Genomic DNA, 19,069 nt, shown 5'->3' on the forward strand with positions numbered 1-19,069 from the left:
GCATTCTTTGTTGTTTGCTCGTCTGTGGACATGATACTTTTCACCTCCTTCTCCAATAGGCAGGGTCAGTTGCTCAGATATTGTACAGCAGGGCAGGTCCAGCTGAAGGGGAGTTGCTGGGATAGGTTTTTTTGTGGCATGTACCAGGGCTGACAGTGCAGACAGGGAATTAGTGCAGGGCAGGTTCCAGTAGGCCATGCTTGTGTTGCTTGGGAGTGTGATGTCCAGCACACTGTGCAGGTAGGCAGGAAGGAGGGGGTAGATTGTGATGTGTGGAGCTAAGATGGGTATGGGAAAGAAGAGAGAGAGGAGAGAGGAACAGGAGCCAAAAAACAGTGCTAAGGGAGTTTGCTCTTGGAGTGGAGAGATGAGAGACTGAGAAATGGGGAAAAACAAAAATAAAAAAAAAAAGAAAAATGGTAAAAGAAAAAAATGAATAAATCAAGAAACTGGAAATGAAGAAAGACAAAAAGGGAATAAGAGAGAGAAGAAAACTAGACAAAGAAATTTAAAAAAAAAAAAAAACCCAGAAACAAACCAAAAAAAAGAAAACAAGAAAAAAAGAAATGCTCCCAGGGATGTCCCTGTGCGTCTGCACAGAGTAAGCGACTAGCTTCCAAGCCACGTGGTACTGCCCGGCTAGAAGGGGCTCCCAAGCCAAGAAAAGAAAAAGAAAACAAACAAACAAATCAAAACAGAATAAATCAGAGCAAACAAACAAAAAAGCCCCGGGGTCCCACAAGCGTGGCAGCATGGGCCAGGAAGCAGTTTCACAGTTGAGTGGTGTTTCACAGCCTTTCAGGAAGAAGCAAAGATGGCGCACGGAGCCAGGTATTTAAGAGAAAGGAAGAGGAGGTGGTGAGAGGTAAGGAAGAAATCTATGGAAGCTGAAAAAAGCAACACTAGCAGCCAACAAATGGCACTCAGGGAGCTGGCCAGTGTAGGTGGGTGGAATCCAAGCAGCACTAGGGGGAAGCTCATGCTTCCTGGCCAATAGACTGTGGCTGCAGGAAGCAGAGGAGGCTAAGTGGTGGTGAAGAAGGGTGGAAGGTGGGAAAGCCTATATTGTGAGTTACCGGTTGTTTTGTCTCCTTCTGGAAGCTCTGCAAAGCTGCTTTCTCGTATCTTCTGTTCGCTGACCTCCGATAGGAGTCCAAGATGTTGGATTCGTGCTGCAGTAGCTGATAGGGGACCTCTGCATGTATCTCTCCTCGAGCTCTGTTCTCGGTCAGTTTCTTATTCCATTCAGTGCTTGGCTGAGTTCTTTATCTCTTCATTTGATGGTTAGGGTTTCAGGATTGACGTGTGACTCTGTTTGACTTAGTTTTTCTGATCTTTGCTGCAGAGGGACGGTATGGTGCTTCTGACTATAGTGCCATATTGCCCGGAAGCCTCTTTTACTTATTTTGGGCTGAATTACATGTTATTTTCCTAGCTTCTTAAATGGAAGTTTATCTCATTGAATTTACTTTTTTTTCTTTTCAATAATGATTGTTTAAAGCTATACATTTCTCTCTAAGCTCTACTTCAGGCTCATCTCCCAAATTTTGATATGCTGTGTTTTCAAGATTCAGAAGACGACATGGAATGAAGGCTATCATTGCTGATGTCAGATGGATCTTGGCTGAAAGCAGAGAATACCAGAAGGATATTTACCTTTGTTTATTGACTATGCAAAGGTGTTTGACTGTGTGGATCATAAAAAAATTATGGATAACATTGCAAAGAATGGGAATTCCAGAAAACTTACTTGTGCTCATGAGGAACCTATACATAGAAACAGAGGCAGTCATTTGAACAGAACAAGGGGATAGTAAGTGATTTAAAATCAGGACAGGTGTGTGTCAGGGTTGTATTTTTTCACCATACTTATTCAATCTGTATGCTGAGCAAATAACCTGAGAAGCCAGACCATATGAAGAAGAATATGGTATCAGGATTGGAGTAAGACACATTAACAACCTGCTGCATGCAGGTGACACAACCTTGCTTGCTGAAAGCAAAGAGGACTTGAAGCACTTACTGATGAAGATCAAAGACCACAGCCCTCAGTATAGATTTCACTTCAACATAGAGAAAACAGAATCCTCACAACTGGACCAATAAACAACACCATGATAAATGAACAAAATATTTAAGTTGCCAAGGATTTCATTTTACTTGGATCTACAATCAGTGCCATGGAAGTAGCAGTCAAGAAAACGAACGATGTATAGCAGTGGGCAAATCTTCTGGAAAAGACCTCTTTAAGTGTTAAAAAGCAAAGATGTCTCTTTGAGGACTAAGGTGAGCCTGACCCAAGCGATGATATTTTCAATTGCCTCATATACATGCAAAAGCTGGACAATGAATAAGGAAGACCAGAGAAGAATTGATACCTTCTAATGCTAGTGTTGGAGAATAATATTGAATATACCATGGACTACCATAACAATGAACAAATCCGTCTTGGAAGAAGTACAGCCAGAATGTTCCTTAGAAAAGAGGATGGCGAAACTTCATCTCACATACTTTGGACATGTTATCAGGAGGGACCAGTCCCTGGAGATGGATATCATGCTTGGTAAAATAGAGGGTCAGCAACAAAGAGGAATTCCCTCGAAGAATTGGATTGACACAGTGTCTGCCACAGTGAGCTCAATCATAACACCGATTCTGAGGAGGGTGCAGGACCGGGCAGTGTTTCATTCTTCTCTACATAGGGTCACTATGATTCAGAACTGACTCAATGAGACCTAATAACAATAACATTTACCTCTATCTTTCATTTCAGAGAATTTTCTATTTTCTTTGAGTTTCTTCTTTATTCCATGGGTTATTTTCTCATATGTGGCTTAATTTTTATATAATTGGGGGAATTTCCCAGATCTAGATAACTTACTATTTATTTCCAAGTTAATATTTGTGTGACTGAAGAATGTATTTTATATAATTTCAATCATTTTATATTTGAGACTTATTTTATGTCTCAACACATGGTCTATTATCAGTGTTCCATGTGCACTTGAAAATAATTTGTATTGAGTATAAAAAACCCGTTGCCACTGAGTCAATTCTGGACTCATAGCAACCCTATAGGACAGAGTAGAACTGCTCCATTGGGTTTCCGAGGAGTGGCTGGTGGATTTGAACTGTCCACATTTTGGTTAACAACCATTGCATGCCATAGCTCTTAACCACTGCGCCACCAGTTCTCCTGTACTGAGTATGATGTTCATAAATATCAATTAGTTTAAGTTGGGGGTTAATATTGTTCAAATCTAAGTGTATACACAATTGGGATTATTATGTCTTCTTCATGTGTTGATTCTCTTAACAGTTTAGAATATGCCTCTTTATCTTCAGTATTACTCTTTGTCTATAGTCTTCTTTGTCTAACAGTAATAAAGCCACACAAAATTTATTATATTTAGTGTCCACATGGAATATTTTTCCCACTCCTTTACTTTCAATACTTTGCATTACTGTGTCTTTATATTTATCATGTTTCTTGTCAACAGTATCTATCGGGCCTTGCTTTCAATCTACCTTCTAATAATGTTACACTTCTTCACAAAATTTACAACAGTCTAATCTCACTTTTTGTGCTCCCATTGTATTATATTTTACTTATACATACACTGTAAACCCCAATACATTGTTATTGCTTTTGTTTTAAACAGTGAAAAAAATTTAAAGACATGTAGATATGGATAAATAGGGGTTTTAAGACATTTTAAGAAAAGTATTTTACATTTACTGAAATATTTTCTGTTTCTGATGCTTATCACTCCTTCCCGTGGATCCAGGTTTCCATCTATTATCATTTCCTTTCTGTCTTCTTTTAACATGTCTTATAGTGTGGATTATAGGAGCCCTGGTAGCACAATGGTTAATTGATTGAATGCTAACTGAAAGGTCAGCAGTTCAAAGCTACCAGCTATTCCGTGGGAGAAAAGTCCTGGAGATCTACTCCTGTAAAGATTTCAGCCTAGGAAACCCTATGGGGCAATTCTGCTCACTCACACAGGGTTGCTATGAGTTGGAATTGACTCAATAACACACAACAACAACAACAACAACATGGAAACAAATTCTCTCAGATTTTCGGCAGTCTGAAATGTATTTCTCTTTTTTTTAGAAGGATACTTTTGCTGATTATAAACTCTAATATTATTTTTCAGCACTTAAAGGTGCAATTCCCTTTTTTCCTGGTTGGTGAGAAGTCAGATATTCATATTGTTTGTTCTTGTCGTTGTAAATGTATCTTTTATTCTTAGGTTGATCTTAAGGTCTGTTCTTTTTCTGTAGTTTTCAGTAGTTTGACTATGATGTGCCTGATTGTGGTTTTCTTTGTATTCTGCTTTAGTTTCACTGAGCTTCTAACATACATTCTTTTTAATTTTGAAAAGTTCAAGGAGCCCTGGTGGCACAGTGGTTAAAGTGATCGACTGCTAACTGAAAAGTTGGTGGTTCAAAAGCACCAGTGGCTCTGTGGGAGAAAGGTGCGGCAGTCTGCTTTATAGAGATTTACAGTCTTGGAAACCCTATGGGGTGACTATGATTTGGAATTGACTCGACTGCAGTGGGTTTGTTTTTGGTTTGGGGTTTTGGAAATTTCTCACCCAATATCTCATCAAGTATTTCTTCTTCTCTTTACTCTTTTCCCTCTCCTTCTGGAAATTCTAATACATGAATGTTCACTGTTTGCTTTGACTTTACAGATTCTGCATGCTGTGCTTTTTCTTTTTTTTATGTTCCAGTTTGGATATTTTCTATTGTCCTCACTTCAAGTGAACTAATCTTTTCCACTGTGCTCAGTGATTAAGCCTATCTAATGAATTCTTCTATCTGATAGCATGCTTTATGCTTCTACCATTCCGTTTTGGTTTTTTTCTTAAGAGTTTCCACTTCCCCACTAAACTTCTCCATCTCTTCACATGGGAGGCCCATCTTTGTCACTAAATCCATTAGCATTTTTATTGTAATTATTTTATAGTTCTCTTTGATAATTTCAACATCTGAACACTGGCATGATTCTACAGATATCCTTGTGTTCTACAGAGAAGTCACAGCTTATGAACCATGGAAATTCTGTTTCTAGTTTCTAGCTGTCAATTGTTTAGGTTGCTACCAGCTTTTTTCATTGTAAATAATCTCTCTTTATCCTGCTGGTCTTCCTTTAGTCTGGGAGGATTGCTGCATTGTGATCTCAGCTCCTCTTCTCTGCTATAGTCCTCTGAAGGTACCTGCCCTAAATTTCATGATGCCCTACATACTTCAGTGGGAGTCTGTCTCAGCTCTTATGCCCTGCTGCCAGCCTTTAGTGTATTAAACATGAACTTGATGAAGACCTGTGAAAGAGTTGTTGGGTGGGTGCAGACTTGCTTTCTGGGTAGGTCTCCTTTGAATTATAATCTGTTATAACATCCTACCCATGGTCATTAGATGTTTATCAAAATTTTGACTGGTTTCTCCTTCTACTCATCGAAGGCCAATTCCTTCTCCTCCTTCCACATCATCAGAAATGAGGGCAGGTATATGCCTCTTCTCTCCTCTGAAGGGCTTGTCACTTTTTGGAATTTAGTTCAGTTATGGTTCTTTTCCTCCTCAGTGCTAGTGGATTAAAAATAACAACAATGACAACAATGAAACAGTGATCTTTTAATAGCTTATTGATCTTGTTTTGATTGTCATACCAAGAGCAAATGTCTTTTGTGACTTTAATTTCAAAATCAGAAGATGACATCCCCCAAAATATAGTTTTAAAAGTATTGCCAATAAGAATAGGAGCACTTCCAAATGCCATTGGGAGGTCTATTGTAGGAAAGTTTATTAGTGCATTAAATGTGTCAGAATAGAAGAGAGGTAGTCTGCCTGAAATCTAAAAAAAGAAAATGTAAGAAGTTGGTGCCACTGACATTGTCTTGGAGATAGAAAGGCAAGGCAGGCTTACCAAGTTAGAGGCTTGCAAAGAGCAGGCAACTTCCTGAATTCATTAATTTATTTATTCTTTGGTTACTTTATTTGTTAATTTGATGAGTCTTTCATTAAATATTGATTGAGGTATTTTTCTATGGAGATTTGTTGGAGAGATAGGCATATCAAAAGTAGAAGAGAATACATTTCTGCACATGAAGGTACAAGTGCTCAATGAATTAACTATTTTTACTACTAATATTACTGACAAGGTCCATGAAGATGCCATAAACTAGGATTGCAGAGAGATTCTGGAGAAATCATTGAATCACTTTTTTGACAGGGAACTGGGAGTCAAGTTGGTGCTGGTTAAGCAAACAGTGTTAGAACCTGGGTTAGATGGAAATTCTGGAAAAGGGAGTAGAATTGAAATAGATAAAAACTGTATACAATGGCTAGATGATGGTCCTCAGAAATGCAAAGTCAGTGTGATAATGTCTTGTAACAGCAAGGACAGGTAAGGAACTGGGTGAGGATTTTCAAGGAGGAGAAAAACTTAAGTTGCAAAATTACGGAGAACTTGGCCAGAACCATAAGGCAATCATATGAATGCATAAGACTCAAATGTTGGCTTGTGTTCTGATAAGTGCCATGTTCTGAGAATGGGGAGGTTTTAGAAGTTAGAATTTATAGGCTATTTTCCTAGTAAATATCATCTTTAAAAGCCCATGCCTCTTGGAGCAAGTAATGTTCCTAAACTTTTTAAATGGAGGAAGTGAATTTGTCTAGCTAACGTAAATATTTCATTTCAATGCAATTTAAAAATAAAAATACTCTGCATATAAAAATGCTAGGCACTAAGACAAAATTCCTGCTCTCAAGGATCTCATATATTGATAGAAGAAGAAATCATATAAATAAATAAATAATACACAATGTTAGATTCAGTTTCCTTAGGTAGACTAATTCTGTAGTTGAGATAATGGCAACAAGCTATTATAGGTTGATGGCATCATTGATTAAATATATAATTGATTTATTATTTCAGCAAACATTTATCCAATGCATATTATGTCCTTGCAGGGTACTATCAATATCATTGTTGCTGTTGTTAGCTGCTGTCCAGTTGGTCCCCAATTCATGGGGACCTTGTGCACAGTGGAATGAAATGCTGCTCAGTCCTGCGCCATCCCCATGAGTAGTTACCATTGTGATTCATAGGGTTTTCATTAGCTGGTTTTCAGAAGTAAGACTATGGACCTTTCTTCCTAGTCTGTCTTAGCCTGGAAGCTCTGCTGAAACCTGTTCAGTGTCATAGCAACAGGCAAGCCTCCACTGAGGGATAGGTGGTATCTGCACATGAGGTTCATTAGCTGGGAATTGAACCCAGGTCTTTCTTATGAAAGGGAGAGAATTTTACCACTGAACAATCACTGCCGTCTCTATCAATATCGTACAAGTCCCTTAATCTGAATCTACATTCCTCTGGTAGCCTTTGGACATTCCGTTTTTGTTGTCGTTGTTCAGCAAAGACACGCTAACCAGTTGATGTGAATACTGTGATCTACTTGGCAATTTACATATTTTCAGAAGAAATAAATATGTTGCCATGTAGTGATTTTATTCACAACCCTATGAATTTGATTAATGTGAATTATTTCTGTTTGATTATTATGTTTTTGTTGTTGTGTGCTGTTGAGTCAATTCCTGCTCACAGTGACCCTGTAAGTCAGAGCAGACCTTCCCCATAGGGCTTCCTCAGCAGTAATCTTTATGGGAGCAGATTGCCAGGTCCTTTGTCCCACAGAGCAGCTGGTGGATTTGAACCGCTGACCTTTTGGTTAGCAGTCAGGTGACTAACCATTGCACCACCAGGGCTAAAATCAAGCTTTAAAGTGTGCAAAACTGAAAACTAGCTGTTGAAGAAAAAGCATCCCCACCTCAGTGTTGACACTATGTGTAGTTCAGCCTACATTAATCTACCCAAGCCCTATTTCCACATTTCACATGCAAACCCTTTTATATGGAACATTATTCGCTGCATTTCTATTTAATTTATTCAATGAAATGAATTGCTTATGAAATACATTTTTATATTACATGAACTGAAAATGCATTGCCTTTTTCATTGGGAGAACTAAAAATTGAACATTTCTTTAGTAGTTGTAGGAGAGTAAATTTAATTTCATAGCAAATTTGTACTTAGAAAAGATTTAAAGTGAAAGGAGGTTTAATTGATGTTAGAAAGAAAGAGAAAGGAAAATCTGGGAAATTCTTGAATCATGTATTGTTTTTCTCGGTTTAAAAAAAAAAAAAAACTTTCACAAGATAGATTTCACTAGGAAACAAAAGAAAAACACCCACGTTCTATTTGATTCAGGCTGGGAGGACACTAAGGAAATAGAAAATGTACTTTATCTTTTGAAGTATTAAAAATATTGAACATAAAAAAATGATGAGAGATAATAAGGTAGAGCTACTGTCTTTTCAAAACGCACTTCTTGTGATTTCAGAGCAATCTGAGAAGGCCAGTGCCTATCATTCTCGCTGACTGCAAGGTAATAGCAGACTGACTCTAACTGTGAGATTAAATGAACATATGGCCGGGAACTTCAGCGGAAGATGACTTAGATTTCTTAGAATGATACTTTTTATCAAAAGTGGTGAAGGAATTGGGAGCAAAATTGAGAGCTACTTTTTCTTTTTACTTAAGCTAATTGGCATATAAACAGAGTTTTAATATTTGTATATATGTGTAAGACTCTGTCCTCTAAGGTCGCTATGGGTCAGAATTGACAGGACGGCAATGGGCTTGATTTTTTGGTTTTGGTATATGACTTAATTGTTTAAATTTTTCTTGGGCTTTAGATATAGTTACTGAAACTGATGAGCAGATTTTAAAAACCATTTAAGAAGCCTACCTTTTTTCTGTTAAAAATATGCATCAAGGACATGTTTATCCCCTTAGTTTTCGTAGCTGTATTAAAACCTCTGGCTCAGGAGTCAGATTCAGCCCTGAGCCTGAATTTAACTGACCTGCCCATTTCTGAAGGCTACTGCAGCCCAGAAGATAATTTTTGGGAAACTGGCTTTTTCAATTTTCTCAATAATAGTAAAACCTTTTTAAAGATTAGTAATTAGACATATGAAGCACTCTAAAGAATTGTAAATCAGTTAAAAAAGCATTTAAAAATACAGTAGATGACAAATGCTTACCATTGGAGGTCACATCCAAGCAAAAAGCTAAGTCTAAAAGCCAACTTAGAATCCAAACTTACAGAGCTTCTAATTCAAAGACAGTGAACAGAGAAATGGGTTTACCTTTTTTCTCTTCCCAATTCCATTGAAATGACAGAGATGTTTCACAGACAAAAATCCATAGCTGCGTTTCTATCAACAGAGTTGAAATTGTGAATAATTTCAGAGAATAGATTGTTATTGACAGAAAATAGAGAGTAGGAGAAGTTATAGGGAGCTCAACACAGTCAAAGAAGATGTCTTGGATGTTCTGGGAGAGGTTCCAAGTTAAGCATTAACAGGTACAGAGAGTGGGAGGGGGCTGTGAAGCAGAATCAGTATAATTATCTAGAAGTCTGTCTGTAGACTAAAAGGGCCAATGTAGCTCTCTTCAGCCTCCTGACAGAGACTTACAGCAGCGACATTTATTGCCTACCTAAAGCCCAAGGACTTTCTTCCTAAAGAAAGTAAAGTAGACGACCGACCGGATAGGCTAGCATATCCAGTGTGACATTTGTCAAGTGAGACAGAAGCAGAGCTGACTTCCAGGTAAAGCAAAGCTCTACAACTATACAGAAGGAATTTTAAAGAAAAGATTTCTCTGACCAGGAGAAAAATACACAGAAGTGCTCCATTCCCATAGTAATATTCTTGTTATCTTGACATTTGAGCAGCCTGCCTGCTTACCCCCTGCCCACACCCTCTAAAATGATGCATACCCATTGACATGTTCTCACCTATTTCCACAGAAAGGGAAAGCAGCAGAAAAAGGCCTTTTGCGGAAATAGAACCTAGACAGAGACTGTATGACAGCTACCAGGATTCATTAATCAAGTCCTTTATTTATAAATATGAATTGCCAACTAAAGTTAATCAGAGGGTTTAAGAAACCTGACAACCTAAATGCGGAGAAACAATCTAAAAAAACAGATCAACTAACTCCAGAGGAAACAAGTAATTCAATGAATATAAGAGATTTTGAAAAATATTCTGATTTGAGTGGATACCACTTAAAAAAGAAAGAAAGAAAGACAGGAAAACTAGTCTGCTATTATTCAAAACAAGCAATAATTTTTGGAAGTAAAAAATAATTTTTTGAAAAGTTAAAAAGGAAATCAACAGAAAGCCTAAATACCAAATTCATGATCCATTTTGAATATAAAGTTGATAAACTCACAAAACATATGGAAAATATGAGTAGAGTAGTGATGAGGCATTGAAAATCAATTCAGGAGGTCCAATATCTTTCAAGTAGTTTTACAAAAAAGTACCAGGAACACTGCAATGTAGACATTATTTAACATTACAAAAAGAGAAAAAATTTTCTTTATCAAAGAAAAGAAGGAAAATTTACCATCTGAAAGAGCCAACTAATTGGTGATATTTCAGAACTCAGAAGGATAATGAGTTGTTGTTAGCTGCTTTAGACCTCATATGTGCAAATAGAGCTGTTCCATAGGGTTTTCAAGGCTGTGACCTTTCAGAAGCAGATCGCAAGGACCATCTTCTAAGGCACCTCTGGTTAGCTCTGAACAGCCAACATTTTGGCTAGTAGTTGAGCACTGAACTCTTCGTGTAACTGCCCCAAAAGTTTCCAGAGTAGAGGAAAAATAGGTTACTGGAGGGTAACCAAAAAAAAGAAAAGCAGTGGTCTCTGATTTTGAGGAGTGGATAGGTTGACCATATGACCAAAAGAGGATTTATAAGCAAAATATAGCCAAAAATTGAGATAGGTACTTACATTAGGCTAACTAGATAGAGCTCTGGAGGAGAAAAGGGCTGCTAGTTTTAGGCACTCAGGAGAGGCTTCACAGAGGGAGTGCCATTGACCTGGGTCTTGAAGCACAAGTAGGAGTTTACCTTAAATGTCTAGAAAATCAGAAACAAATACAATAATCTGCTCACTTTTGGTGACTGGGAATCTTCACTTCTTATGTTTCTTATACAAGTTCTATTTTCCATTATATTCCCATTGCCATATTTATACTGCATTCTCTCCACCCCAAGTTAACGTCAAATTTTTAGTAAACAGGCTATATAGCTTAAGTAGGAGTCCTTGAGTAGTGCAGTTAAACATACTCAGCTGCTAACCAAAAGGTTGGAGGTTCTAGTACACTCAGAAAAAACAACAACAACCAAACCCATTGCAGTTGAGTCGATTCTAACTCACAGCAACCCTATAGGACAGAGTAGAACTGCCCCATAGGGTTTCCAAGGAGCAGCTGGTGGATTCAAAATACTGACCTTTTGCTTAGCAGCAGAGCTCTTAACTGTCATGCTACCAGCACTCCAAGTCCACCCAGAGGTACCTTGAAAGAAAGATCTGGTGATCTACTTCTGAAAAATCAGCCATTGAAAACTCTATGGAGTACAGTTCTACTCTGACACACATGTGGTTGCCATGAGTTGGAATTTACTCAAAGGCAACTAGTACTGGTATATAGCTTAAATAAATAAAAATATTTAGTTCCTTAGTTAAATGTAAAAAGCAGGCAGGTTAAAGTTTTTATATTTTTCAGGGAACTAACTAAAAAAAAAATGTGATTCTCAACTTATGGTAGTGTGCTCACTCCTGTGCCAGGGCCTTTAGTACATAATATTAACGATTTCATTACTTAGATGACATGATTTTGTAACTGGAGGAATATGATCAATTGAGACTCCTCAACAAGGAATGAAATCGTCTCTAAATTAAATATCCAGATTATAAGGCTTTCTATTCATGTCAAAACAGATAAAGAAGAGACCTCTTGTATGAAAAGGATTAAGGGAGACTGCAATGTGGTTGTGATAATTCTGGTAGCCTAGCTTGGCACTTGAATGTTTATGAGAAAAAAAAAAAGGTTGGTAAAACCTGAAAACAGTATGTTGTTGTGCTTTTTCATTTTCAAGGACCATGGATCTCCATAAATTATTTTCAGATAAAGATGTTTTAAACTGATGACACAAAGCAGTGGAAAGTCTATTAGTGAGTCAATAAACTGATGAACAAGCTTTATTGAGTACACCATGTACGCAGCACTACACGCTGACTATTTTAAGGAAGGCATTATCAATATCAATGCCAAGTCCTACCTTTGGGAATAAATTGGTGACATTTAGAGTTTCCAAAATAAAGTTAAATTTTTATAATCATAATATTGGAAATTAGAGTTCATATCTTAAAATGCAATTTCATTTTATAATGCTACTTGTTCATATATACATACATATTTATATAATATATATATTGTGTGTATATATATATGTATATGTCAAACCAGTTGCCATCAGATTGCTTCCAACTCATGTCAACCTCATGTGTTTTGGAGTAGAACTGCACTTCATAGGGTTTTCAATGGCTGTGAGCTTTCAGAAGTATATCTCCAGGCCTTTCTTCTGAGGAGCCAACCTTTCAGTTAGTAGCCAGTAGCTGAGTGCTTAACCATTTGTGCCAGCCAGGGACTCTTTCTTTCTCTCTCTTTCTATACCTATATATATGCGTGTGTGTGTGTGCGTGTGTGTGTAAGTGTAATTTAGAATAAAATAATAGAATATTTGGGGGTCCTCTGTACCCAGTTAAATTGAGTTGGTTTTGTTAAAATTGACTTTAGTAATCTTTAACTTTAATGGTGGAGAACTGGCTTATGACAGTTCAAAAAAGAAGGAAAAGCTTGTGTTTGTGGGCAGAGGTGATATGTAGCTTAATCCTTTAGTTCAGAAATAAGGGATATCTCTTTGGAAATCAAACAGCATTAGTCTGGCCGTCAGGAAACCTTGAAATCCATTCCAGAGGCTATTTTTGGCAAAAAGCAAGGGGCGTGTTTAAGATGACAATAAAAGATTTACATAAGGCATCTGATTCTAAGAAAAAGAAATGCTTAAAGGCAGCAGAGGAAAGTTTGGAACCCAATCTGGAATTTTAAGAGGGCTTTTAGTTTCATCGACTCCATGGCAAGGGGTTTTAGTTTTATCACTTAGCAAAGGAAAATTGTTACTATTTGAATAAGCCTTGTTGATAACATAATTATTTGGACAGAAAGCTCAATCTCCTCTTCAACTCAGAGCATTCAGGGAATCTGACCTCCTACAAAGAGCCTTGCCCAACCAATGGGAGCTGATGTTATGATTTCCTTTCCATACACCCACCTCCTAATCTGAAATTGTACCTACAATGAGGGTGCGACCTTAATGGTCTCAGAGGCCTCTTTCATCTCTAATGGTCAATGGGTTTTACAGTTCACTTTGTTATTTTTTCCCCCCACATAACCCATTTTTACTAGCAGTTTAAAAATTGATATACATTATTCATTAGCCAGTGTTTGTACAGCTGGTATGTTTATTTGTGTCCCTATTGTCTAATTTACTCTAGAACTGCTGGGGAAGCAACGACCATGTCTTATTTGCTTGATCCCAGCACCAAATCCATTAAAATATTTTTTGTAGAAAAATAATTGTATGTATTGTGTGTGTTTATAGATAGATTGATGGTACAATTTTCAGTTTGAGACACACACAAGGTATACGAATGTGGTTATGGGAAAGTGGCTGAAAGAAGACAGAAGTGGGAGAGACAGAGGACCCTTATTTTAAAGTAAGATTTCCATTTTCTTAAGACTTTACAGTGTCTTGATGTTTTAACCAAATATGCCAAAGTAAAGGAAGCACAGCATAAATCCTCTACCTGCTAATGTGTTCTGGGTTTATGTCATTTGCTATTTTTCCAAAGACTGAAAATTTCCAAGGGTAAAGACACTAATTAGTGACTGGAGTGACAGATGGGCTAAAGAAAGAGAAGTCCTGCTACTTGGGTTTTCTCTGATTTCTGTCCACCATCTTCTAGAAAAATAATTGTATAGGAGTACAGAGTGCCTTAAATTGAGGATATATCCATTCACAAGTCCTTTAAAGCAACAGAATGTAGAATTACTATTTTAATGTCCAAGTTATTTTGAAAAGTTTATCATCATAGTACTTGAACTAAATTAAAAAGCCCATTAGTTAGCACTGTACCTTTTAGAGAAGGGTACTATGTCTGTTGGGCTGAAAATTATGTAAGAGAGCATCAAAGAGTCAGGACTAACTAGTTTTCTGTTGCAAGGTTCCTGCTCCTCTCCAGCTTGGCAATACCATCTATCACCATCATGCCTGTGAAGTAAGATTATAATTGTACTAATGATGCGTTTGGCAAGTAAGATGATAATTACCTTATTTGAAAGTTCACTTATGTGACTGTCTTCTTCTGTTATCATCTGGTTGACTATTGTCAGTTGCTTCAAATCTCACTTCAGGGGATATGTCATCTGTGAAGAGTTTTCTGTCAACCTCTTCTCTCTATGGCTCCCTCTCCATTCTGGGATAACTTCCAGTCATTGGCATTTGTGTGTTGTTGTAACACCTTTTCTTTCTACCCATCTGTAAGCTTTTTGAAAGCACAGCAAAGAGTCTTCGTTCAGTATCATCTGTCCCTGGTTCCAGGACATTCATTTAGAGACGTGATACATAAATGACAGTTTGGATGAGTGGATAAATTCTACATTTTACCTCTATAATTATCTAATTAGATGTAACTTTTGTACTGGGAAACCCTTAGAAATTATACCCTGGAATTCTTTATGTTTTTTCTTCTTATACTATTTTATTGACTCAAGTCCCAATCAAGATAACAGAGAAATTTACTCATTGAAAGAAGCTGATTTTTCCTATTTGCAAATACTCTGATTACCATTAGAAGAAAATGTGGTTAAAGCTGAGAAATAGCAACAAACACTCTATTTAAGATACAGATGTATTCTACCATCTCACAAAATCTAACTTGGAGTCTTACAACTGTGTTTCCCTAAACTCACTTACAATTCCGTGTGTGTGTGTGCGCGCGCGCGTGCGTGTGTGCGTATGTTCCCATGCTGGCATCCAAAAGGTCTCTGCTAGCACATCCTACTTCCTCCATCCCTGAAAAATCTGGTCTGCTCAGCCTGATTATCTGCTGAGGCCCCGCATCGGTGTTACCTTTTCACAGCTCTTTCCATCTTCCCTCCCAGGACCTCCTGTGTTGCCCTCTGTGCTGAAAACCTCATTTCCTTCCTGAAATGAGTTTTTTCCCAGACCCCTAGGACAGTGGGGACTCCTAGACATCTACAGCAGATGCATTTGAGCTCTTTTCTAATCTGTCTAATAATTTCTGTGCTCTTTAAGAATACCTTCTTTCATGAAAATGCTGCAGCTTCCCTTGCTCTGAGGTCCAGTCCCTTTTATTCTCTGCTCTGTTACTATAACCTACTGCTGTCTAGCCGATTCCAAATCATAGTGACTCTACAGGGCAGAGTAGAACTGCCCCATGGGGTTTCCAAGGCTATAATCTTTACGGAAGCAGACTGCCACATCTTTCTTCTGAGGAACGGCTGGTAGGTTCAAACTGCCGACCTTTCGGTTAGCAGCCAAGTACTTAACCACTGCACTACCAAGGGCTCCTTTCTATTACCATAGGGCAATGCTTTTGGTCTCTATTAGATGTAGCTTATATGCATCTCAACTACAAGGAAACATTTGTAAGAGAAATATGTTATTATCTTTTTAAGAACTTTATTCAAAGAGCAAACAACAATGAATGTTTCAGAAAAACAAAGAATTATCAGCAATTACCATGGGCACACTGACTGCATGTCCTAGATTCTGATTCAGTTTATTTTCCAACTATTTTATTTTACTGTCCCACTAACTATCTCGTATTAGTGTAAATGCAGTGGTTTATTCCATAAATATGGTTACCACATAGGGTTATACCAATTTTGAACCTAATTGAGAAGGGAGGTAGAAATGAACTCTTGTTGTTAGGTGACTTCAGTCAGTTTTGACTCATAACTAACCCCTGTACAGCTGTATCCACGAGTTCTGCATCTGAGAATTTAACCAATCATGGATAGAAAACATTTGGGGGGAAAAGAAAAGGTCGTATATAGTTGTAGGTACCCTGCTGTAGCCCCCTGCCATTTCGCAGATCCTCAGTCTCTCTCCAGCTCTGACTGTTTGAGCATTGTTTGCCTCACGTCTGATGTGTGCTGTTCAGTTAGGCCTATGATAGTTGTTTCTGTAATGAACATATGCAAACTTTTTCTTGTGATTATTCACTAAATAATACAGTAGTACATAACAACTATTTACATAGCATGTACATTGTATTAGCTAGTATAAGTAATCTAGAGATGATTTAAAGTATACAGGAGGCTGTGCATAGGTTATATGCAAATACTACATCATTTTATATAAGGGACTTGAGCATCCCAGGATTTAGGTATCCATGAGGGTCCTGAAACTAATGCCCCTCAGATGCTGAGGAATGACTGTATCACTATCACAACAAAACAAAACACTGCCTGATCCTGCTCCATCCTCACAATCATTGCTATGTTTGAGCCCATTGTTTCGGCCACTGTGTCTATCCATCTCATTGAGGCTCTTCCTCTTTTTTGCTGTTCTGCTACTTTAACGAGCATGATGTCCTTCTCCAGGGACTGCTCCCTCCTGATAACAAGTCTGTTATGGTTAAGGTTGTGTGTCAACTTGGCTGGGCCATGATTCTCAGTGGTTTAGCAGTTATGATGTAGTTTGGCAGCTATGTAATGATACAAGCACCTCCATAACGAGATCTGATACCATGTAATCACCTCCATGATGAGGTCTGTTATGAGCAGCCAATCAGTTGAAAGGGAGTTTTCTAAAGCTCACTGGAATTTGCTCACTCTGGATCCTGCAACTTTTTCCTGTTAATATGACCTCAGGTTCTTGGGACTTGAGCTAGCGGCTTACCTGCCAATTTTGGAATTCACTGGCCTCTGTGAGCCAGAGGCCTGCTGTCTGACCTGCTGATGTTGGATTTGCCAGCCCCTGCAGCTACCTGAGTCAAGAGAAGCCTCCAGCCTGACCCAAGGACTTCGGACTCTCCAGCCTGTACAATTGCGTGAGCCATTCCTTGATATAAATCTCCCTCTGTCTATATATTTGGAGCCCTGGTGGCACAGTAGGTAAGAGCTACCGCTGCTAACCAAAAGGTTGGCAGTTCAAATCCACCAGCTGCTCCTTGGAAACCCTATGGAGCAGTTCTACTCTGTCTTGTATGGTCACTATGAGTTGGAATCGACTCAATGGCAATGAGGTTTTTTTTTTTTTTGGTATGTATATATTTATACACTTAACTGGTTTCTCTTCCCTAGAGAAACCAGCCTAAGACATTTGGTAGCAAGAGTGGTTATATAGAAACAAAATTGTAAGGATGAGTTTTCTAAATTGAGTCTCAGGTCTGGTTAGTCTTAAAGATGTTCCAGTAGAAAAGAGGGCACTGCTATTCATGGCATGAGGTGGCAATAGAAATATGCAAAATATCACCACCAATAGATCAGGTATTGGTGAGAGGTGAGGCTCTGGGTGATCGCATGTTTGAAACCTTTCTACAGTTTTGTCAGAATGAGAAGTTTAAGGAAGCTGGTTGGTTGATCCTGCTTTTGCTAGACAAAGTGGTGAAATAAAAAGATAAGCTCAGGCCTTCAGAGTCACAGCTCAAGTGTCACATAACCTACCTCAAAGTTTCCAACTGTGCTTTGAAAAAAAGCTGTATTTTTTGTAGTAACAGAGCTGATATTGCTGAAAACCAAACTCAGAGTCTTATTGTAAGAGTGGCTGAATTACTACATCAATTGACTTCCCAACCTCGAATTGTGTCTGAGTTAAAGTGAGGGCATTGAATGGGAAGAAATGGGATTCTGAAACTTGGGATGTTGGTATATGGGCAGATAATCAGGAAGCTGGAGACACTAAGCCCCTAAATGCCACTGAATCACTTCTGCCAATAGGACCATCCCTCTCACTTTCATCTGAAGAGATTATGCTGTCTTTGTCTGCTAAGACACTCTCCCCAGTAAAACCATTAGCCCCTCCATCCTTATCTGAATAGTCTGACTTGTATGGATTTACGGTGTTGGCTACTTAGTCACGGTGTCCCAAGGAGTAAAACTGATCAGAATTCTACTAATTATTTACTTGATCTGTAAAGGTGGAAAAATTCTAGGTCAGGTGAGTGGCAGTCTAACTTGAATTGCCAGAACAGAGAGTCTCGGCCCCTCACTCAATTTATGGACTTGAGCCAGTTTACAGACCCAAAATCCATTGAATGAAGGGGAGGCCAGGTACCTTTGAGGAAGGACAACACTACACTGCCAAAAATTTATACTGTTATACTTCTCACAGCCTTCCCCAAGCGGATCTAGGCCCTTTTACAAGAGTGACTGTTCCTTGAGGATAAAGAAATAATCAGACTTTTCAGGGATTACTGAATATTGGCTCTGAACTGACATTAATTCCAGAAAACCCAAAATGTCACTGTGGTCCACAAGTCAGAGTAGAGGTTAATAGAGATCAGGTTACTAATGGAGTCTTGAGGAGCTGAGGTTTGGCTCCCAGTGGGTTCAGTGGGTCCCCAAACTCATTCTGTAGTGATTTCCCCAGTTCCAGAATGCATAATTGGAATAGATACACTCAGCAACTGGCATAACCCCCACATTGGATTCCCTGACAAGTGGAGTAAGGGCTATTATGGTAGGAAAAGCCTCATGGAAGCCATTAGAACTGCCTCTACCTAGGAAAATAGTTAATCGAAAAGCAATGCCAAATTCCTAGAGGGATTGCAGAGATTATTGCCACCACCAAGGACTTGAATGATACACGGGTAGTGATTCCCACCACATTGTAATTCTACTCACCTCTTTGGCTTGTGCAAAAAAAGATGTATCTTGGAGAATGACAGTGGATTATTGAAAACTTAACCAGGTGGTGACTCCAATTGCAGTTGTTGTTCCAGATGTAGTTTCATTGCTTGAGCAGATGAATACATCTCTTTTTTTTTTTTTTTTTAATATTTTATTGTACTTCAGGTGAAGGCTTACAGAACAGATAGTTTCTCATG

The sequence above is a fragment of the Trichechus manatus genome, unplaced genomic scaffold (assembly GCF_000243295.1).
Source record: "Trichechus manatus latirostris isolate Lorelei unplaced genomic scaffold, TriManLat1.0 scaffold00154, whole genome shotgun sequence".
Taxonomy (NCBI): domain Eukaryota; kingdom Metazoa; phylum Chordata; class Mammalia; order Sirenia; family Trichechidae; genus Trichechus; species Trichechus manatus.